General features: G+C 40.1%; 1 protein-coding gene across 1 annotated transcript in view; it reads left to right on the plus strand.

Moving 5' to 3' along the window:
* The first annotated feature begins 20,393 nt into the window (after nucleotides 1-20,393).
* The window catches only part of RASSF6 (Ras association domain family member 6), a 71,676-nt gene continuing 67,711 nt past the window's right edge, over nucleotides 20,394-24,358 (plus strand). The window contains exon 1 of the mRNA XM_023637976.2: nucleotides 20,394-20,552. The gene's annotated coding sequence lies outside the window, so the exon portion shown is untranslated. The remainder of the gene's footprint in view (nucleotides 20,553-24,358) is intronic.

The raw sequence follows: 24,358 nt of genomic DNA on the forward strand, positions 1-24,358 counted from the left end.
CATATCGAACTTCCTTCAGTTATGAAAAGTGATGCATTCTCTGTGGCATTGGACCTCTGTACAAGCTCATCCTTCCTGGAACATTCTTCCTTCACCCATACAGGAAGACTTTATACATACATTCTTACATTACTTATCTATCAGTTCTTAAATTATAGTTTAATTTTTTTCCTATTGTATTACTAAAATGTTATACAATGAACATGTATTACTTTTATAATTAAAAATCCAATAATTAACATATGCATACCCTGAGACCCTGTACTTCCACTCTGGATACATATGCAACAGAAATGCAAATATATATGTATTTTTTTCACCAAAGACCCAATTACTTGTGAGAGAATTTTTGTCCTTTCAAATTAATTGTGGGCAAATATGTTAGGACTTTTAAAGTAATAGTTGCTTCCAGGTGAACTAGGTGGACCGGGTGGACCACTCTGCACTATCTTTGCAATTTTTTATTAATCTATTTCACAATAAAAATTTAAAAATATCATGTTCATTGACAAAAACATTATCTAGTAACTTTAAATAACATTCCTCTGAAAATTAAAATTTAATTGGCAACTGAGTATGTGAAAGACAATTATTGATAAGATCTGTCCTCAATATTACTGTACGATTTAAAAAACATTCCTTTAAACTAATCATTCCAGTTACTTATATTTTTTGAAATATAAATATCAAAAAGGTAAATGCTAAACCACTGTTTATTAGAGATAAGTTTTTTGGGTTTTTTTTTTCTGGCTCCTAGAACTCAGTGAACTCAGAATTTTATGGATTAGGAAGTCTTAATGTGACAACTAGAATGACAAATCAAGAAAAGCGTGATAGAGCTTCAAAGACAAATGAAGATTGTAAATGAAATAGGTCAATTGCTATTTTCCTTTTTCTGGGAAGTGTCTCATCTCAGGCCCCAGAAAGATGATCTGGAGAGGGTCTGGGAAATGAAAAGGGAGTGAACTTCTCAAGGGCACGTGGCAGAGCCAAGCTTGGATTGCCTGGTGTGGCAGTCAACAACCACCACCACATCCGTGAGTACTGTCTCCTCCATGCTTCTGTGCCCCCTCCTCTCTTCACTCATGTCTCCTTCTTGTCCAGTTCTCCTCATCTGCCATGCAATCAATCCATCAGTCATGCAAATAAAAATGTTAAAAGTGTATGATATACTCCATAAATGGAAGGTATCATTAGCAATAATGCTCCACTTGGAATTCTTAGAGATTTCCCCAGGATCTTATGGCCAAACAGAGCTCTTGATTCTCCCTCCACAAACCAGCTCATCATTAAGACTTCCCCATTTGGTAAATGGTACCTTTACCTATCTGGTTACTCAAGTCAAAAGCCAAGCACTTATCCTCGATTCCCCTCTTTCCCTGCCATGCTGCCATTTAATCTATCAGTAAGACTTTGTACTTTTACATTCAAAATGCATCTCAAACCTGTCCGCATTTCTCTATTTCACTGCTACTACCTTGATCCAAACATCATCATCTCTCACCTAGATAAGACAGCCAGGCTAATTGTCTAAAAATTAAATCAAATCACATCACTGCCCTGCTTTAAAACTTCCAGTGACTTCCCACTATAACTAGAATAAAGTACTGACTCCTTACCATAGCCCTTCAGGGTTCTCAAACTCTGGCCCATCTCTGGTTCTCGGGTGGCACTCACTCTGCCCCAGCTGCCCATGTCTTTTTCTGATCCTCAAACATATCAAGTTCAGTTCTGTCTTAAGGTCTTGTGTTCTGCCTGGAAAGCTCTGTTCCCAGAGCTGCACATGGCTTCAAGCCACAGCTCAAATATCATCACCATTTAACTGAAACCTTTTCTGAATGCCCAGACTAAATTAAACCCCTCAATGTGAAATAATTATTGCATTCATTTATGGATTGTTTATTGTTCCGCCCCTTCCCAATCCCATGTAAGCTACAGGGGAGCAGAGGTCACGAGTATTTGGGGGGCCTAGAACATTCCGACATATAGTAGCCTCTTTAAAAGAATGTATTGATAATTTTTATGTTCACTTTTCCCTTCCTTGTCTTTCATCAGGATGACTAAAATGTAAGGGGAAAAAAAGAAGAAGAAAAAGAAGGAAGAGATCAAGAAATAACAAGCTCAAGGGAAACAAAACAGTACTTCCAGATTCAAATGTTCAACATGAAAAGAAAAGAGACGAATATATTGCCAAATGAGATCTATGCAAATCATGTTCAATAGAGCTCTCTGTTGATTTTGGTTAGTATGACTATTATCCAGATACCTTTGTTGGCTTTTATTACAGTGGATTTTGGGTGGAGTAATAACTGTGCTTCACAAAGATATTAACATTGTATACTTGATCAGAAAGAAAATGAAATCAAAGCATTATTCACTCTGGAACTACCGCCACACTGCTCCACTACCCCCAGTTGCCAAAAGTCTCTTTCCATTTGAGGTATCAAAACTTCTTTCTGTTTTAAAAGAGAATGACAGAGAAGGAGAGGTGGAGATTTAGATAAAGATCCTTTGAACTTTACATATAAAATAGTGAGTATACTTTATATGTATTTGTGACCAAGACCCACGTAAGGACTGGGAAATTTCTCGCTCTTGTTCTTAATGTATATTTGTTCTTTATGAGTCATATATATTACAAATTACCCATTATAAGACTCCCCTCAAAGTAATGAGTCAAAACTTTTTGCTTCGTTTTTTGAGCAGACTGATTACCTAAGATGTGTCCTTTTGTCTGTAGATGGACAATTGCCTGCATGAATAGCAGCTTTGTTATCTCATTAGCTGGGGCATGTAAGAGAATAATGAGCTCTACCTAGAAGCATTCTGTGACTAGTAGAAAGAAGTTGGTTACAGCATTTAAAATCTGGGCTGCTGTCATTCTATGATTCCACAGGACTATGGACCAACCATTGGAGAGCTCCAATTAGATAGTTCCTAAGCCAGAAAAGCTGCTAGAATTCTATCTGATGACAAAACGAGTTCGGTCAAAAAACAACCTGACTAGTAAGTTTAGTGAGAAAGAAAAGCAGTCATCTTTCGTTTGTCTGAAAAAATTATTTGTTTGGAACACCGCAAACAAATTTGCATCTTCCTCCATCCAGCCTTAGTCTTGGGCTAAATTATGACCTACAGGTCTCGTAAGAACTTACCTGTTGCCCCTAGAATTCTAGATTTTCTGGCAGTGTATTTTGTCTCTATATTTGCTGCTTGAGAAAAAGGAAAATGCTTCTGCAATATGAAGCAAGAATGGGAAACCATGAAGGGCAGAATGTTGTAATGAAAAAAATCCCAACCTGAGAATCAGGAACTTTGTTCCTAACCGTGTATAATTTCTCTGGGCCTCATATTCCGGAATGTAAAATAAGCGTAGGGATCTTTCCGTTTCCATTCAACTCTAACACATGAGTCATTGCAGCAGAGCTTTCCTAAGGCAGTAAATGATTAAGATTATATGTGCACTGAGCTATCAGAAGAATGAAGACATTATATTATTAAAGAGAATCTCATTTACAAAATCTTCCCTAAAGAAACTGTTGTTTACTGGGGGTATTGTTAAAAATGTTATTTGCAAGGATGATTTCAACACAAAGAGCAGTAGATCTGTCACCAGTTTTCTAAAGGAGGTGTTTCCAGTTTAGCTCAACCAATATTTACTGAGATTCTAATTGGTAGAAAGCGTTAGCTTCGTCCTGGACAACACCACCAAGGGATGTGTTTCTCAGCATTGTGGCTTTGTACTTTGACTTTTTTCACAAGTAGGAACAGGTTTCCCTCATTCTTTAGCAACACACATTGAGCTCTTTCAGAGAGAGGGAGGACGTTTCAATATCCCAAACTTTCCCAATCATAATCTTTGAGTCCTTTATAATCATCAAATCTTCGTATTCTGAACTGCTTAGATATGAAGGTAGGCTTGGAGCAGCAAAGCTAGTTCGTGTAGAGTGAGAGACTCTTTGCACCAAAGTTCAATCAACTGAAAGAAAAAAAAAATGTGGAGGACAAGCAAGCGTCTATGAGGAGGCTGCAGCCAGTGACAAAGAGGAGGCTTTGAAGTGGTCAGAGCCCAGAGAACGCGTTGGCATCTGACATCTGGGACAGCACAGAGAGCTCCTGGCAATTAGGTGAGTGGAAGCAATAGCAGTTTTGCAGTTTACACGATGTTTGGAAGCAAGCATGCACACATTTACATACTCATATAAACACAAAAATTTTTCCTTTCTTTTTTTGCTTTTTGATTCCATCTAGCTTTCCACATACTACCTGCCTTGGTGCATTCTCTACCAATCTCTGGCTAGTCCCACAGTACCACCACTAGATCTTACCACCTAAGTGAAAATGAGGGCCCAACTCAATGTATTACTGGGTCATTGATACACACAGAATGGCTAAAGGTCCTTTGCACTTGCTATTCTCTTTGCTTGGAATATTATCCTCCCAGATATATGCCTGGTTCACTCATCACTTCCTTCAAGTCTCAGTTCAATGTGGCTTTATCCAAGAAGCCTCCCTTTCCACTATTTAAGATGCCACTTCTCTGTTGATCTCTATCCACTCATACACCATATTTTTTTCATAGCCCTGAGAACTCTCTGACACATATATTCAAGTAAAAATAGTCACCTGTTTCTGTGTTTTGCTTGTGTCAATGACCAGACTATAAGCTCCACGAGAGAGTAGGGACTTCCATTTGCCCATTGCTGTATCCGGCACCTATAACGATGCCTGACATATAAGAGGGGGCATTCAATCCATTTCACCGTCCTGTAGAACAAGTCAAATCACTGTCAGAAAGAAATTGTCAAGGCCGTTTTCTACCACCTGGTTTTAACTCTGTTGCCTCTTCCAAAGGCTTGATGATGGTTTCCTCTCAGAAGACGATTACACAACATGGACAATATGGTAGCTTATTTCTCCCTTATTTTCTGGATATGACCATAAAGGTTTTCTAGAGGGAACACTTACAAGGCATATTTTACGCATTTAATTGTCCTGATAACAAAGCAAAGGCTAAAATTTAGGGACAGAACCTTGACGGGATGTAGCTACCATATAAGGGAAACTATATCCAATCTCCCTTTTTAAAATATATTATCAGCCTTGGTTTTGTTGATTTGGCTTAAGTGCTCAGGTTCAGGAAACTTGTTTAAACTTTAAAAATGTGAATAAAATCCAGCAATTATTTAGACACTCTTCTCTTCCCCAATCTTGGCTGGAGGCCACACTAAAAAACGTGCAATATAACTTTCTAGCTTGACAAATCCTGAAGAAAATAAACAGAGGAGGAAGAAGAAAATGTTCACTTTCTCCTTCCCTCTTGGCTTTGGATGGCAAGTCACTAACATTTTGGGAACATTTATAAGTTTTAGTTTCCTGAATGATCCTGGATAGAGGACATCCTCGAAGAAGGTTTATCTGATATTTTACTAAGTTCCTGCTTTGCATCAGAAAGTATGTTCTATGGAGATGACTCAAAGCTATTATTTCCATTTCCACTCCCAGTTTCTAGACAGCCTGTTGGACTTGTCTGCTTGAATGTCCCATGAAAATCTTGAGAACTCCCCATCCCTGAATTAAACAAGGTGGGATTGCACATACTGACTGTGTCCTTACGTTAAATAATGCTGGTGCTGAGCAAAGTGATTTAGCTTCTTAATCCAGGAAATACTCTTTCCTGCAAGTTAGTACTGTAAGCCAATTAGACAGCTTATTTATCAAGACTTAACAGCTTCTCATCAAGACTTGCTTCAAGACCTTTACCTCAGTGTGCCCACTGATCCCTACCACTCTCCTCCTTGCAAACCCTGCTTTAAAATCCCCTAGCCCAGGCCCTGAAATGCTATAGCTACTCTGCCTTAAGTTAGCATTTTTAGATATCACTAAAACTGGGTAATGCTCTAATAAATTTAGCATTGCTCATCAACATGTTTTTCTGGTAGCCTTTTTTGGAAATTGACAGCTGACAACCTGAGTGCAATTGTTTGAATCTGATCCCACTATTTCCTCCCCAAACTTACTCTTTCTCCTTTGATGACATTAGAATACAGACAATATAGTCAATTAAAAATAGAATTATGCTTGACTACTCCCTCTCACCCCTAATAACTAATCGATCTTAAAGTCAACAGTTTTGTCCCTAAAATATTTCTCAACTTTTCCCTTTGAATTTATTGCTGCTGTCTTTCCACTCTTTTTCCATCCCACCCTGAGTAATTAAACCTGGTAATTCCCTGGTAATTAATTCCACCCACCTGCCTAGAATGGTTGCAGACTGGTGTCATGTATGCTGCCTAAATCTCATCGACGCTGTCTAAATCCACATGTCCCCAGGGCGAGGGTTTGGGGGGCTTCCCATCTCTTACCCTTCTCCACAATCAGGAAGCAGAATTTGCTGAGCTCTCTGTCTTACTTGAATAGAATATCCCCTTTCTTATACAAGAATCCCACCCCCTTGTGCTCACTCTCCTCGTTACTGTTACTGCTGCTCGTTAAATTGGCTGTAACAAAGGGGATTTTCTTGGACCATCCTAGAAGAAAGATGACTTTCAAGTTAAGAAGATGATTTTGAAGGGGAATGTTTTTGTCCTTCCAAACTCCAGCATTGTTTTGGAGAAAGTAGCAGATTCTCACTCCACTGATTCCCTAGTGGGGGCGATGGGAGTGAAAAAGCAGTCATGTTTATCTATTTACCATGTGCACCTCAGCATCTCATCGGCCACAGTTTTTGACATTTTTACCAACAGTTTGACATCCTTCCATTGTCTTCTTTTTTCAAACACTGGCAAAGTGCCAAGTTGATGTCTCAAAACTGAAATGTCTGGATCTTGGTTTGCAGGGTTTTCAGAGGAGAGCAACTGAGAAGGAGGGTTCCAGTCATTTACGTGCAGAGGCAGCCCTCCTACAAGATCTTCACATGGAAGAAAATTTGAGCCCTAGATGAGGAATTCCCAGGTCCTGAGAACTCAGAACTATAGACTTATTGTATGAGCTGCCTGTACTCTGGGAGAGGAGCTGGATGGACCACTCTCACCAAATAAGGAACTTCTGGCTGCCCTCCTGCCTATGCAGTTCAGTGTTATTTTTAACTGCATCATTAGGTCAACAGCACACTTGGGCATGGCCTACCGCAAGGCAGTCAACAAGGTTTGTTGTTTTGTTTTTGTTTTTGGATCTCCCCCACAGGTTAGCAGATGACCATTCAAGAGGAAATAAGATTAAATTACATGAAGGTGAGGAAATTAACCCCAAAATTCAAAATCAAAGTGTTCTTTTATGAAGATAACAGTTTACATTTACTGAATGATAACAGCAAATATACTTACAAAACCGTGTGAGGTAGATGTCATTATTATGTTAATTTTACTGATGAAGGAACAGAGGAGACACAGAGTTTAAATAACTTTCCAAAGTCACTCAGCACCTAAGTGGTGGAGCTTGGATCTATCCTGAGTCTAACGCTTAACCATTTTTACCAGGATTTCTCAAAATGTGTTCCACAGGAAAGTAGTCTCAAAAGATTCTTCATAAAAAAATGATTCTAGAGTCATTTGGGTTACCTTAACTCATGGCAATTCATCATGAACTTTGTCAACTCAAGGCTCTGAAGAGACCAGTTTAACTCAGCATTACAAACTTTCACAAACTTACTTGAGCACAGCACACACAGCACACCACTAACACCCCAGCAAACACACAATTGCAGAGACACTAGTCCACAATGATGGCAGACGAGAGGACCCCAGACTCCCTTTATATCCTTTCTGACTCCAGACATAACATATCACAAAGAGGTTGTTCCACATTTCCCAAGTGAGTCACAAAATAGAAACTTTCACGTAACTCTCTAAACATCGATGACAGATTTGTATGTACGTGTGTGGTCTTTAGCTTTGCCTGGTTGGAAGATCGTCCAGAGTAGGCGCATCAAAGTCTCAGTACATAAGGTCCTCAGGCAAAGTGCTAGACGTGGCTCGTAACTGCTCCGTGGTGTCCTAAAAATGAAAAAATAAAATTACCATGAACTGAACCCAGCGGCTTGCCCTCTGAGTTCAGCCAAAGTTTCTACAGGCAGGTGACTGTGAAAAATTCAGCTAATGAGTTCCTAAAAGGAAATGATCATCTATAAATACAGGAAAAGTTTAACAGAAGTTAATCTTTTCCCTTCTAAAAATATGCACACTACAGGCCTCAAGGGGACAACAATTTTCAGACACAAAGTACTTACATCCAACAGTGGATTTTGTTCAGAGCACACCCTGGCTCTCAACACATTTCACACCTCTCTTTACTTCAGTTTCCTTCTACAAAAATGAGTTAATGAAAGCTTCATTCCTAAAGGTTCTTATGAAGATTAAGCAAGATAACGCGTGTAAAATACTTAACCCAGTGCCAGCACATAGTAGATGCTCATTAAAGGTGGCTATTGTGAAGACAGTCCTAATAATTCTGCAGAACCTTGGCCTCAGGCAAGTCACTTTGTCCTTCCAGGAACCTGCTCTTGTGTGTTGACAGTTTTCTCAATAATTCCTTAGCCTATCAAAGAAAGCAGTGAGGCAATGTGACCTCCCCAGATGGAAACAATCCAAGAAGATGGAAGCAAGTCTCAACCTGACTCACAGGTCCTGACAGAAACAGGGTGGATATCTAATTCCAGGATCTTCTTGTCTCACTAGTGTTAAAATTATTTAACAAAACACAAACTAGAGTTCCCCAAATAAAGCAGCACTTAGTACTAATCAGAAAGAACCTCCTTTTCATCATTGTTATTTATTAATGCAGGGTCAGGTGGAAGTATCTTCAGATGAAAGTAAAAAGTACTAATAGCTAAAAGGTAGTGAGTTCTTGCTATACCATCTCTGCACTACGCACTTTACATACAGTCTCAAATTTGATGCTCACAGTAACCTAATGATGTAGGTACTATTTTTACGCCAATTTTCCCGAAAAGAAAGCGGATCCTTACAGAGGTCAAGGAAAAAGCTGGAGGTAACACACCAGGTAAGTGCGTCAGTGCTTAATCCCAGGGAGTCCAATTCCAGAGCCAACCTTTTACTAACTCTGCTGTACTGCCTACCCGGGCCAAACCCACAGCCCTGCTGAGATAATTCATTCTCAGTCATCTAGAAGAGGCTGTGATGTAGATGCGGCTTTTCAATGCCCAAACTAAAATGACCAAAATGTTATACTTTAGACCAGGACACACTACCATGCTTTACCAATGCTCTACCCACGTTGTATGGTTTCCTGTCATCAGCAACTCTTGTGTTATTTGAATAATACCAACTGCATATTTCATTAGTTAAGAAACACCCTATCTGCATATGACCTGTTCGTGAGTCTTCCTAATCTCTAAATAGGAATTGCTCAATGCCACTACCTCTGTCTTTAGTGAAACCACTAGTAATCTCAGCATGCAATCCTCCTTAAAATGAAAGGCAATGACGAGGTCCAGGTATTCCAAAGTCATATGGATGTTAGGCGAGGAGATTATGTGATAAAATAGTCAGATTATTACACTGAGAACAATGAAATCAACCTTAGAATTTAACTCTCCTGAAACTAGGAGTTATGACTGAATTGGTTGGTTATTTGTTTTGGCATTGTGGAGGGCTTGCCTCTAAATACATTTCTTTAATTTTGAAAGTAGTCCTTATTTGACATACATGTAGCACTTCTGTATTTGGTATATGAAGAAATTAATAGAGAAAGTCTTAGCCCTTGAAAATCTTAAATTTTAACTTGAAAAAAGAAGAAATTATAAGAAAGATACTTAAGAAAATTTAAAACAAAAATATTGATTCAAAATGGTGATCACAACTGTCTGTATACAGATGACTTTGACACCTATCTTGTGTAGCCAAACAACTTTCTAAGTTGATGCCAATGGTGTACAGGCCCCACATAGAATTGCTAAAGTTGACATGTGTCTGAATTGAGATTGACGCAAATGATGATAATCTTTCTTACTTACATAGTGCTTTCTCTGTGGCAGACAGTATTCTCATTTAATCTTCGTAATAGCCCTATGACAGAGGTGAGGAAGGTTAGGCAAGGAAGCTGAGAGAGGTGCAGCAATTTGCCTGAGGTCGCATAGCTTGCAAGTAGCAGAGCTGGAATTTGAACCGGGAAAATGTGACTCAAGAACCCGAGATCTTCCCCACCATACTGTGACTCAGTGTTACTCCAAAAACGTCAGCTTCAAGCCCACAGCAACTCCTGTCATGAGGAACCCTAGGTTAGGAAGTTTCGTGCTCGAGCCTTCCATTCAGGGAAGATTGTAAGAGCCACTCAGACTGAGAATGACTGGAAAAGTGCAAACGAACCATCTGGCCTAGCCAGGACCTGCCAGAGTGGCCAGCCCTCATAGAACTGCCCCCTACCCCCTACCTAGCCCAAAAATCACGTTCTCAAGTTCCTTATTGGCAGCTACTCTTGATTCTCACTTCCCTCAGACTTTCCTCAGATATCTCTAAGTATTTCATTCTCAAGAAATTTATGCCATTATACATTGGTTTTGCCTTTACCAAACTGAGATATCAGTTGACTGTCAAAGTTAATTGTCAACTCATGAAAACCAGACAAAAAAGTTACAGAGAATCCTGTGCCCTCATGCCTTGCTCTGATTCAGACATGGGCATTAGTGAGGCTTAGGATCTGATGGGCTGGCTCCCAGTTCCCAGAGCTACTGACACCCCTCAGCTGTGGGACTGATATGCATCAACTGGGACTGATGTGCACCAAGAAGCTTGGCCAGATAGAAGGCTTTGTGCTACGGAGACAACCTAATCCCACGTCTACTCTATATATGCCAAGTAACGCCAATTCATAAGTAACACTGCCAACACCACTTGGTGCATTCACAACAAGCTGGAAGGTCATTCCTAAACTACGTGAAGCATGGTAATAGGAAAATCAGAAGTATTCATTAACGCCAAGACAAGAAACTTGGCCTTATAACTTTGCCAAGTAACTGCGTGAAATCATGTGTTTTGAGATTATTTTCAACACAATATTTTTTGAGCATCCACTATGAGCCAGAAAATGTGTCAGCTTCTTGGAACACAAAGATAAATAAGACATAGCCACTTCCAGTGAAGAACTTGTAATACAGTATTAGTGGAAGCAACAAATGTCCATGACATGTTAGTACAAAGGGAGCAAGATCTGTCCTCTTTCATCTCTGAAGGGAGACGTAATTTGATGTTAACTTAGAGTTCTTGTTTATAAATAAATAGTTTTACTTTCTTACTCTTAGATTTCGAACAGAGTAACAAAGATCATACTGTTGTCAATTGCTAAGTAAGAACTTTTTAAAAGTTTTTAATGGTGACAAATGAGTCACTTATGTTACGAGAAACCAAATTTCCATGATGCAAACTAAAGATCTTCTCATATAAAGAAATAAACAAGCCTGCTACTGTTCCCCCATGGGCCAATGACCAACTGCCTGATTCAGAGATAGTTGGAACAGGGAATAAGGACATCTATTAATGGTGTGATAGAGACTGACAAGTGTCAATCCAATAGCCTACTCCTTTTTCCCTGCTACAAGGATCCTGATTTGACTATGTGCTCTCCACAATGTGACAGTATGAATTCTTCCCCCCGGGGATGAATCATAACTGATCTAAGTCCATCCTGAGAATCCTATTCTCCTTTGCCTGTGATTGGTTTAGGGGTTGACCTGTGACCTATTTCTGGCCATGGGTAGATGACAGGGCAGTCTACTAAGGACGCTCCTGGGCAGGACTTTCCTCCCTGATAAGATAGAAGCATATGATAGATATATTCTTTTTCTACTAAGAACATTGCCCTGTACAGGTATGTACTTGGAGTTGTCGCTGCCATCTCATAACCATGTTAAAGACATTGTCAATGTGATAGGATAAGAGCCTTGGTAACATGGTCATGCTGCTGAGCCGCTCTCAAAACGAACCCTTTCATGACTTCCTGTTATGGGAGATCACAATAAATAATTATTTATGCAAAGGAGCAAGGTATCTTGCCCCAGGCTCAAAGATAATGGATAGGAAAGACTGAGGTTTCAAACACAGATATATCTGACTCAAAAGCCATTGGCTTGGTCCTGTATTCCAGGCTATAAAAGTAGAAAACAAAGAAATTAAGAAATGGATATTAAATATCCTGTCTATCCCCTTCAAAGAGTTCCCGGCACACCAGGAATGCGAATAGCCTTGTAGCGAATACTGGGCAAGTCCCAGATTTGTTCAGGAGTTTTGGCTTCTTATGCCCTCAGTCAAGGTCGGCTGTAGAGCAGCCGGTAGAATTCTGATCAGTGGAGTTTAGCTAAATGGTCATGGACAGGACAGTTTGGTTTAAAACTATTTTAGGGCTTCAAATCCAAATGTCAGAAGTATCAGCAATTCTTCAGAGTTTTCTATTTAAACAAACAATGCCTGAATAAGCACTCTTTTTGATTGCTAATGTGCATGAATTATTTTCTTTAAAAACTTTCCAGAGCAGTCAAATAAATTTCTGAAGGTGTTCACATTATGTCAAATATTTTAACAACTTGTTCCTGATAAAATTTTGAGTCATCTTTTACTGAAAACAGAGGTATATGTTTTTCACAAGCCAAAATTATTTTAAGAAGGGTGGAGCAATTTGAAACACTTGTGGAAAAAGAATTCCACTGTCATGGATAAAGATGACACTTGCCTCAGGAGAAAAGGCAATTCCTGGGAAAAATACAAATCAAACCCACCATGAGACACCACCTCGTGCTTGTTAGAATGGCCATTATCAAAAAGACAAGAGATAAACGGTGGAAAGGATGTGGAAAAAAAAAGAACCCTGTGCACTGTTGATGGGACCATAAATTGGTGCAGCCACTATGGAAAACAATATGGAGGTTCTTCAAAGAATTAAAATAGAACTACCGTATCATCCAGCAATCCCTGGGTATATATCTGAAGGAAACAAAATCACTACGTCAAAGAGATGTCTGCATCACCATACTCATTACAGCATTATTTACAATAGCCAAGATAGTGAAACAACTTAAGTGTCCGGCAATGGATGAATGGATAAAGAAAATGTGGTATATATATACACATACATATATATATATATAAAATGGAATAGTATTTGGCCATAAAAAAGAAATTCTGTCATTTGCAACAATATGGATGGACCTTGAAGACATTATGCTAAGTGAAATAAGTCAGACAGAGAAAGACAAATACTGTATGATCTTACTTATATGTGGAAACTTAAAAAACAAAAACAAATACACAGAAAAAGAGATGAAATTTGTGATTACTAGATGCTAGGGGTAGGGAGTGGGGGAATTGGATGAAGGTGGTCAAAAGGTATCGACTTCCAGTTATGAGATAAATATATCCTGGGGATGTAATGTACCACATGATGACTATAGTTCACACTGCTGTATGGTATATTTGAAAGCTGCTAAGAGAGTAAATCCTGAAAGTTCTCATCATATTGTAAACATATGAGGGAATGGAAGTTAACCAAACTTACTGTGGACATCATTTCACAATAGGTGTCTGTCAAGTTGTTATGTGGTACACTGTAAACTTATACAGTGCTCTATGTCAATTATATCTCAATAAAACTGAAAAAAAAACCTAAAAAGCAATTTCCAGGAAAAACAAAGTACAAAGGATCTTTTTGCCCAGAACTGGGCGGTGGCGGGGACAGAGGGGAAATAAGCATCTTAGAGTCTGGCTGCTCCAGTGCAAGTGCAGGAGCCGGCAGCCTTGGCATCACCTAAGAGCATGCTGGCAGTGCAGGCGCTCAGGCCCCAGCCCAGACCTGCAGCATCGGAAGCTGCCAGTCAACAAGACTTCAGCTGATTCACGCGCACATTACAGGGTGAGAAGCAATGTCACGGAACAACCATTCTCTACCTTGGTTGCAGAACGTCAAAAAATATTGATGCCTGGGTCCAACCCCGGGAACTTCTGATTTAATTGTTCTGGGGTACAGTTGGGGCACTGAGGTTTTTTAAGTTCCCAGGTGATGACAATACGCAGCCAAGGCTGAGGACCACTGATTTGGTGGGCTAAGGGTGGCAGTTCCAGTTTATTTGTCCTCCTCAGTGACACTAAGAAGTATGTAAATTTCTCAGTTTGCTTTTCTTTTTTTTCTATCTTGTTTTTTGAGGAAGATTGGCCCTGCCCTAACATCTGTGGCCAATCATCCTCTATTTTGTATGTGGGGTGCGGCCACAGTGTGTCTTGTTGAGCAATGTGTAGGTCTGTACCCGGGATCTGAAACTGTGAACCCCAGGCCGCTGAAGCAGAGCATGTGAACTTAACCACTATGCCACCAGGCCAGCCTTTAAATTTCTCAGTTTTAGACGCACAGCCATGAGATCCTGTGACAGGAGAAGGCTTTATGATCAGATGTAGCACATTCAACAAGTCACGGAATTCTGGGTTACAGGCAAGCTTTGCATTGTATCATAGATCTTTCCTTACAACTGTACACGTTCAATGAACCTTTTAAATAAGAATAATTTTTGTGCCCTTCGTATCTATCATACACTGTGCTAGACAATCATGTCTATTCTTTCTAATCATCCCAAAACCTCTACAAAGAAAATGTTACTGTCCCTCTTTCACAGATTTGGAAACTGAGGCTCAGAAATATTAAGGCAGTTTTCCAAGGTCACACATCTGATAAACAGTGCTGTTAGGATTTGAACACAGGTCTTCCTGTCTCCAAAGTTGATGCTTTTTCCCTTGCTCTGACTGCTTCTTTATAAACACAATTCATATTTCAAATTCACCAAGATCGTCACTTCCGTATACATATCAGACGAATCATTTTGAAAAGCGAAGGGTTATTTGATGCGATCACCTCTAACTCACCAGCTTTATACGTTACAAAGTTTATATAGATTTTCCCAAAGGAGTACAGTTCAAGCTCTGATTTTAGCCCTCCCCGGTTGAGTTTTAAAACAAATAACTAGGGTTAACTCACTTCCTTTCTCCCTGCCTTCTACTGTCCCCACCTCAGCCCTAGCTACAATTAAAATGAAATAAGAGTTGCAGGCCAAAAGAAAATGACTTCATTATTGCCATGTGAGTATGTTCAGCTTTCTGATTACTTGACCTAAATGAAGCAAGCAAGGAATAATCAAAACATCATTGCTCTGTTTGGGTTTAGCGGGTCTATGTGCCAATTTTCCTAACAAGAAACTATAAAGGCCCAGTAAGATGCTGCTGGTAGCCTGTTCTCAAACCATTTAAGAATGATATTCACACTGTGAAGGAAACTCTCCACTGGGGTCCCGTGGTGGGGATTCTTTTTGAACATTTATACCTCAATGTACCACAACACGTCACTTCTTCAGTTTCAGACCACTCTCCAGTCTCTGAGTCAAAGAAGTGAGTCTGTCTAAAATGAATTTGTTAATTGACAAAAATGACCCAAGGATGGGAAGAGAAGCCTCCAAAACATACTGGGCAGCATGCAGAAGCCCAGCAGATAAAAGGGATACCTTAGAGAGTCCATCAAATGCCTACTTCACGTGCAAATATATTGTTCCAAGTACTTAGAAATAGACAAGTACTGTGCTAAGTACTGTATATGCATCATTCCATTGAATCCTCATAGCAGCTCTAGAAGGAAGATTCTACTAATTCCATTTTACAAATGAAGATGCTGAGGCATGGAGAGGTTAAGTGACTTGCATAAACCACATTGCTTATAACTGGTGGACCTGAGAATTGAATGACTGCAACCCAAGTCCAGAGCCTATGTTTTTAGCTCAATACTGCCACTTACAGGTAAACGGGGGTATCACTTCCTGTAGAGATAAAGTTTAAAATGAAAAAGTCCTGGACAGGCCTGACCAGTGTCTATTCCCTCTGTTCCCCTATCCAAGGGATCTCTGATTTTCCTTTAAGGAAATACCTGTAGTAACCGTGTAGTAATCACACAGTAACCGTGATGTTTAAGTGGACCTACCCACTTCCAGCTCCGGGTGATGGTGCAATCAGCATATTCTCACACCCTTTGCAACAACAGTCATTGTACCTTGGTTCAATCTGCATGAAGAACTGGAAATACCATTTGATATTGTGACAATTGCCACTTCTTACCCTGGAAATGGACAAGGAAGCAGGTAGCCCCAGCTGCTGCTAGAAACCATCTTTGTGACCATGGGGTCACATCCTGGGTGAGGATAAAGCCAGGATGAACAGATAAAGCCAAGATCTTGACCAAAACACATTTGACACTAGATCCTCCTTTGGTTTTCAATTACATGAGCCAGTAAATCCACATTATCAAGTTCCACTGACTCAGGTTTTCTGCAACTAAAAGCTCTTAACTGACATATAGATACCAATACTGTATACTTTGGTGCTCAAAATAACTTTATATGAGGAATTTACTTTCTATATGCCACAGTTTTAATAAGGGCTTCATTGTGGACATCTTCCTGAAGATGAAAGATATAGAATTGTCTCCAGACCAAAGCAGTGAGAAGATCATTGCTATGCAGCTCATCTAGATTTTGTAATTTGAAATTCATCATGATAGGTTCACTCACGGTGAGTCAACATATTACTATTCGCCAACTTGAGTAACTGTATGAGATACAATACATGTCAAACTCAAGGAAAACAAGCTTCATTTTCTGAGAATTTGGAGGAAACATCATCAGTCATGGGCATGCTTTATTCTAAGAACAGGAAATGATGTTGAGAAATAAAACATGACCAAACTGATTGCTTCTCATTTTCTTCAAAACCACTTCTCCCATGTGCTTGTTTTTAGAAATTCAGAGAATTACATACATGAAGCATGACTCAACCTCTCCACTGACCTCACTTATTGACAGTTGCAAAATTTGGCTCCCCCACATTGGATCTGATACCCTACCATAGTCCTCACCATCATAACGGACCCCTCTCCAACCTATGCCCCATTGACATCTCTGCATGTTTCCCATTGGTGTCTCATGGTCTTTCTACTTATCTGTAGGTAGTTGAATCAGCTCTGCTCAAGAACTGAGGAAACCTCAAAGTTTCAAATGCCATACAAGCAAATGGCAAGAAGTGCACCAGCCAAACACACACTGGAATATTGTCTCTCCATAAGCAGTTCTATGATAAAATTGTTTAAAAGGAGAAGTATATACATATATATATATATATATATATATATATATATGCATGTTGATGCAAATAATCCATAATCAATCTATAAATCAAAATTTTGGATGAGTGTATTATGAGCCAAGTCTGAGGACTATAGCCTGGGGGGCTTCCTTCCCCAGGGAAGGATGCATACCAAAGAAGTGGTAATATGCTATCTTGGGACAAAGAGCATACATCACATATGACAGGAATATCTCTTTTACTAGCATCGTCAGATGCTTAGCTAACACAACAGTCAGGGGTCACAGTGTGACCACAGCAAGTTGGTAATTAATTGGTAATTAAAGAAATGCTGATATGGGGGGAAGCTACATCCCTATCTTTAAGGCATCATTCTTGTCTTTGGGACATAGTAAATGTTTAAAGCAGATGTACAATGCATGCTCAACAGGCCACATCAGGCCTTTCTGGAAAACAAGGTCAAGCGAAATCAGTTTAAAATCAAATGGCTTCCTCATGTACTCCAATATATCCTCTTGCTTTTCATTTCTTTATCATGCATATATATACATGTGTGTACACACACACAAACACATACATATATTAAAATATTTTGGCAGGAGGAAGATAGTCAAGCATTTAACAAAATTTTTGTTGACCTAGTACTTATCTGAAGAAAAGTGTACAGTAAATTGAGGAAATTAGGAGAGAAAATACTCTGTAAGGTAGAGAAGTTAACCTGAAAGTCTAGGTTAAGATAAATCAACCTTTGCCTCCAACATTCTTGCCAAGTTAAGTTGGAATTACTGATGGGTGACATGAAGAAGCTGTCACACCCTCCAACGAGACACTGCTGTAGATGAACAGGCAGCGTGTGCTGTTCATCGTGTGGGGGACAAACACCCTGAGGAGAGGATGTCTCACTAAAATGGCATTCAGAAGAACTTATTTGGGCTTGCATTAGGTGATTTTGGGGAGGGGTTAGGAAGCAGAGCTTTGCTCTGAATTGGTTTTTGTCAGGAAGAGGGGCAATTTTCTGGTTGGGTCTTTTGATGGAGGGAAGACAAGAGCGAGGCTAAAGCTGGGATGGGTAAAGAAGTTGCAGGCACTCTGATTAACCAGGATGGGGGACGTTTGCTCATTTTTGTGGCTTAAACCATGCTCATGATTTTGTCTGTGCTCAGATGTGGTTATGGTGTGGTTTTGTTTGTGTCTTGATCCATCATGGTTAGAGTGGGTTGTCTGATGTCGGTGTTCCGTGAAATCGTTTATTTTGAAAGAAGAACTCTAAGATCTTGCTGGAGCGCTGGGCCAAGTCCTGGATGTAAGAGCCAGCTTTTCTCCCTCTCAAAACCATACAAGTTTTTCACTGTCTCATCATATAAAGCAAATCTTCCCAATAAACAGAGTAAAGGATGGAAAAGGCCGAAAAAGAGATTTGTAAAATTATAATGTGAGTGGGTAAGGAATTGTTTTAGCAAGTTAACAGCAACTTTCATGAAAGCAAATTGATAAAATTTCTCGTCTTCGTCTTCAATGTTAGATAAAGGTTTTAGACTTGATCAACGCAAAATTTCAAAATTAGCTGAAAAAATTTTCCTTATGCCAAGAAAAATTGGGCAGAATTTTTAAGACTCCACAAATACCTGAGCTAGAAATGTTTTCAAAGCGTGGGCTACATGGAAACATATATTTTGATGTTTGCCACAGCAAACCTACATGACCCTTTTGAAAAGCAGTTAGGCCAAAGAGCCTGAGGAGGTATAAAAATACACATGTGTTTGAGTGACTGATACTGATCTTGGGACTTTATTCTATGTAAATATGCTTTAAAAAGAGAAAAACTCCATGCTTAAGATGTTATCATCAAATTATTTGTAGTAATTAAAATTTAATAGCATGCTAATTTCAAAAAATAGCAGAAACTAAATAAATTTGCCTCACAATCTCCTAGATTGTCTCCTAAGTCGTAACTTAAATGATCATCTCTGGAGCTGCAATGGCCCAGTGAGTTGTCCTGCTTCGAGTCCAGTCGGTCCTTACGCCTCCACCTTCTCAGTCACTGGATGTGGGCAGGGCCCAGAAGGGTATATGACTTTGGGTGAGGCGACTTTGCAGCTGTGGTAATTGCTGAAGGGTCTGAGCTGAAGGTGATCTGCTCATAGTACTCCAGCAGCTGGGGCAATGAAGGAGAATCTGGGGGCACAGTTCATGTCTACTGCAGTCAACCTCCAGCACTGCCAGGATCTGCTTCCTCACATACATGGAGATGAGCAGCTCTTCCAGGATTCTGGGGGTCTCTCTTGCTGGGAGAAACTTGGGAGAAAAAAACTAAGCGGGAAGAACTATAGTTCCCCCCACTGCAGCTGGTCTTGGAATAGCTGCGACTGATATTGTCTCCCTCCTCCATTATTCGTTGTAGATTTCCCTTCTCTTCAGCTGGCACCTCTGCTTGTCTTAGAGGCTTCCCGGTGACACGATCCAGGAACTCATCCTCAAAGAGCCTAAAGCCCTGATCACCAGGATCTTCTCAAGTCAAGATTGCTACACTTGTCTACTCACCATCAAAACTGGGCAGGAGAGGACCAAGAGGCATCTAAGTGGATCACCTGAGTTTGATCCACTAGTATGAGAGCCCACACAACATCATGTTCAAGAATGGATGCACTTTCCACAAGGGGATGAAGGAATCGGCCTATGACCTGCAGCTCCACTGGTACCTAACACAGTGCCTGACAGCACGAAAGCTCTCATCATCCTCAGCACACGTGTGAGAGAGGAAAAGGAGCCTACTATGTGGATGAAATGGCTTAGCGTGTGTGTTTCATTTGAACCTGAAGCACAGTAGGTGCTCAATAATATGAACTGAATGAACTGTAATTATGCATGTACATCTTTCCAAATAAGTAATTTTTAATCATTAACGTTCTCTTTGCTATCTCCAAACAGCATAGGAGCAGCTGCTCTCCACCATGAAGAAGATAACTCTATATTAGAGGATACAGATTTTTCTATTTCCACTATATTCTATTATATATATTCCATTTTAATATTTCTATTATGTTAACCCTTCACAGAGTTTCCACCACTCCTGTATTTGCCGCTCCAGTCTCCTATCTGCAGGCTGGAGAAAAGGCTGATTACTAATCTTCCTTTATTTGTCACAAATCAAAAGAATATGATGAAAACAGTCGGTAGTATGGACAGCATGACTAATTATTTTGTCACTAGCTCAGGTGGCAGGAAAGCCCCTCAACCCATGGCCTCTGCTGCATATTAAAGCAGTCAGCTGGATCCCAGCTCCTCGCCATTCTAACAGGCGTCGGTTGACAGTTCTCATCCAACGTAAAGCGCGACTGTAGCCTCCACTAAAAAGCATTTCAGTTTCTGCCACGAGGGGGCGCCTCAGGCCAAGACCCGAGATGAGGTTGCCGCTAACCTCACTGCACTGCGGCTGCGGTGAGAAATTGCATAGTATTGCGTTGCGTTGTTTTTGCTGTATTGCACTGTAATGTATTGTATGGAATTGCATTCGATTATATTGTGCCGTATGATGTGGATTTATATGGTATGTAATCGGATTGCCTTAGAGGAAGTGCTATTTACTATTATATTTTTAAATGGATGCCTGTAATTGATGCCCATAATTGTTATCTTCTTAAATAACGGTGGCTGAAATAGAAGCACAGCAAAGCATAATTCACCTCAATTCTTCATCAGACTCATTTAGAAAGAGATGGCTCGTTATAACTGAAAGGGCATAGGTGATTCAATCTGTCTTGTGAACCATTGCATCTTCAGAGCCTAGAACATTGCTTGCACATAGTAGGCACTCAAGAACCTATTTCAATGAATTAGACACGGTTCTGTTCCACGTATGCTATTATCTGGGTGGACTTGGGCAAATTATTATTTTTTTTAGTTTTTGTAAATTATTTAATGAAATATTTCTCAAAGTTGGTCCCCTAATTACCCAAGGTCGCATCATCTGGGTGTTTATTTAAAATGTTGTTTCTTAAACTACCTTAGACCTGATGCATCAGCACTACTGTGAGGTGATGGTGTTGGCAGTGGGGGATCTGCATTTTTAAGTAAACATCCCAAGTGTATGTGGGAGTTTCAGGACCCCTGGCTTGATCCATTCCCAGTCTCAGTTTACTCTCTTTCTCCCTGTGAGAAATTAATGAATTAATTAAATCAATTCTTTCGTCGAGTGCCTCTATGGAGTCATCACCACGTGTGAGGGATAGAAAATGCCAGCCCTCATAGCTGCAGAAGCAAAGCTCAGCCAGGGAAGAGTGAGACTTGAGCTTACTCCCTTCCATCACTAGAGTCCCTCTCTCCCTCAGCCACCTGCAGGGGCCCTGATGTGAAGGCAAGGGAGCCTGAACCTGGGCTTGGGGTCCAGCAGTGAGGATGAAGGAGGGGTTTGTACCCAACCACGGAGAAGAGAAGCAGCAAACCGCTATCAATGCTCTATGCCAAAGTCTGATCCCCGAACCAGCAGCATTAGCATCACGTGGGAACTTAGAAACACAAGTGGCCGGATTTCACCAAGTACTTAATCAGAAACCCGGGGACTGGGGTCCAGCAGTCCGTGTTTTAACAAGTCTTCGGGTGATTCTGATGCACGCTAAAGTTTGAGAACCGTGCTCTGTCTGTTTGCGGTGCCCCAGGGCCAGCTGAACCTGGAGAACCTGAGTCGCTGCCCTGATTCCCTCAGGCCCTGTGGCTGCCTGGTGTGCAGTGGCCACAAGGTTGGGCCTCCTCTTCATGAATCAACAGGAGCTTCTGCAAGAAGATGCTCTGAGGAGATCTCTCAGACCCTTAAAGAATTATTAAAAACACTTCTATAAATGTAAAAAAAAGACCCTTAAAGAATTATTAAAAACTCTTCTATTTATTCTGACAATGCCGTTTTGAAGTAGAAAAAAGAAAGATATTATCACCATTTTGTTAATGGGTCCCATGTAAATAAACAGTGCGAAAAGGGCTCAATTTTGTTAAGATTCAAGGGAAATCATCCCTTTAAAATTCTCTTTCTATCAGAGCATCTTGTCTTTTAGGCTAAAATTTTCCCCCCAAATATGGAATTGGCCTAAGATGCTCACATTCGTGGATGGGAATAGTACTCAACTTTATGTTTGCTGCAAAATAATCCATCATCAGTAAATAGCACTCCTTTCTGTAATAAAGGGCCTAATACTCTAAGGACTCATTAAAATAAAATTTAGCTCCTTGTCTTTCACCTAATAATGTAGACCAAAGTAAATTTAATTATTGATATATTCATTCATTTGTTAATTTAAGCAATCAACAAATATTTTTTAGAGTCTGCTATATTCCAGGCACGATTACAACTACTCAGAGTACAGCAGGGAACAAAACAGATGAAAATCCCTGTCCTCATGGAATTTATGTTCAAGTGAAGGAGATTAACAATACACAAATAGAAAAGTGAAGAGCTGTAAGGGCCGTGGAGAAAATGAAGCAGGAAGGGAGAGCGGTAGTGCTCGGCTGGGGGTGGGGCTGCAATTTTAAGTGGGGTGGTCAGAGAAGAGATCTCTATGAACGTGACAATTCAGCATAAACTCGAGATAAGCCATAGGTATGTCTCATCTGGGAAAATGTATGTCCTGTAGAGGGAACAGCCTCTGCAAACACGCTGAGTAATACCAGGAGGCCAAAGTGGCTAGAAAACCCAAGCAGTGTGGAGAGAACTGGAAAACGTGGTCAGTGAATAATGGGGAGCCAGACTGCACAGAGCCTTGAGGACCACTCTCAAGACTTTGGCTTCTACTCTGAGTAAAATAAGGAGCCATTTGAGCTTTTTAAAGCAACATGAATGACATGATCTAAAAGGTGATCTATAACACCCGCTCTAAAAGGAGCACTTTGATTACAGGGCTGAGAATAGGCAGTGTGGGAGGAGCAGAATGGAGGCAAGAGACCAGTTATTAAGCTTCCCAAAATCCATGAGTGAGACGATGCCTCCAACAAGACCGTAACATAGAGGTGTTAATAGTTGGAGCGTCCTAGATGTATTCTGAAGATAGAAACAACTAGGGTTTGCCCATGGATTGGATGAAGAGAGGAGATGAAGCTGTCTCTAGGTTCTGTGGCCTGAACATTTGGAAGGGGAGATTTACCATTTACTAAGATGGAAAAATTACAGTTTGGGGTGGGTGCTGCTCAGGAGTTTGCTTTCAGACACTAGGTTTGAGACGCCTATTGGAAATCCAAGTGGAGATGTTGAGTTGGCAGCTGGATTGAAGAGTCTGGAGTCGATGGGCAGATACCACTTTAGAAGTCAGCCATACATAGACAATAGTGGTTACAAGGAATGTAAGAAGAGTTTTATAAATCCAGATTATACCTTGTACAGGTTGTTCAGAACTGCTTTATTCATTAATTGCCAAAGACTGGAAACAGCTCAGGTGTCTAGCAATAGGAGAATGGACAAATCAGCTGTGGTATATACAATGGGACATCACTCAGTAATGAAAAGGAACACACAGTCATGTTCTTAAAGACAGGATATGCATTGTTGGGCAATTTCGTCCTTGTGTGAACATCACAGAATACTTACCCAAACCTAGATGGTATAGCCTACTACACACCTAAGCTATATGGCACTAATCTTATGGGACCACTGTCATGTATGCGATCCATCGTTGACCAAAACATCGTTATGCGGTGCATGACTGTGCTTCTGAAAACAGCAACTACTGGAATGAAGCTCACAGAAATAGTGTGTGAAAGAAGTTAAATGCAAAAGAATACTCATTATATGATCCCATTTATGTGAAGTACAAGAACAGGCAAAGCTAATGTGTGTGGAGAAAGAATCAGAACAGTGGTTGTCTCTGAAGGAGTAGACTGGGAAGGGATACGAGAGAATTTCCTGGTGTGTGCGTAACTTCTGCTTCTTGATAAAGGGCTGGGTTGCACTGGTGTATGAATCTGTCAAAACTCATCCAACGGAAAACTTAAGATTTGTGCATTTCACTGTATGTAAGCTATACCTTAAAAAGAAAAAAACCCAATATTTGTTTCATTCACAAATGGCTTTCATTCACAAATTTGTTTCACTCACAAATTTGTTCATACACAAATATTGAATTCTAGTTAATAACATTAATGATATGCATGCAAAAGTGTTTAGGGATGAAACAAACTGATTTCTATAATTTACTTTGAAATGGATCAAAAAGTAAGATGATGAATGGATAGATAGAAGGATGGCTATATAGACATGTAATTTA

The sequence above is a fragment of the Equus caballus genome, chromosome 3, assembly GCF_041296265.1.
Source record: "Equus caballus isolate H_3958 breed thoroughbred chromosome 3, TB-T2T, whole genome shotgun sequence".
In the NCBI taxonomy this organism is placed as follows: domain Eukaryota; kingdom Metazoa; phylum Chordata; class Mammalia; order Perissodactyla; family Equidae; genus Equus; species Equus caballus.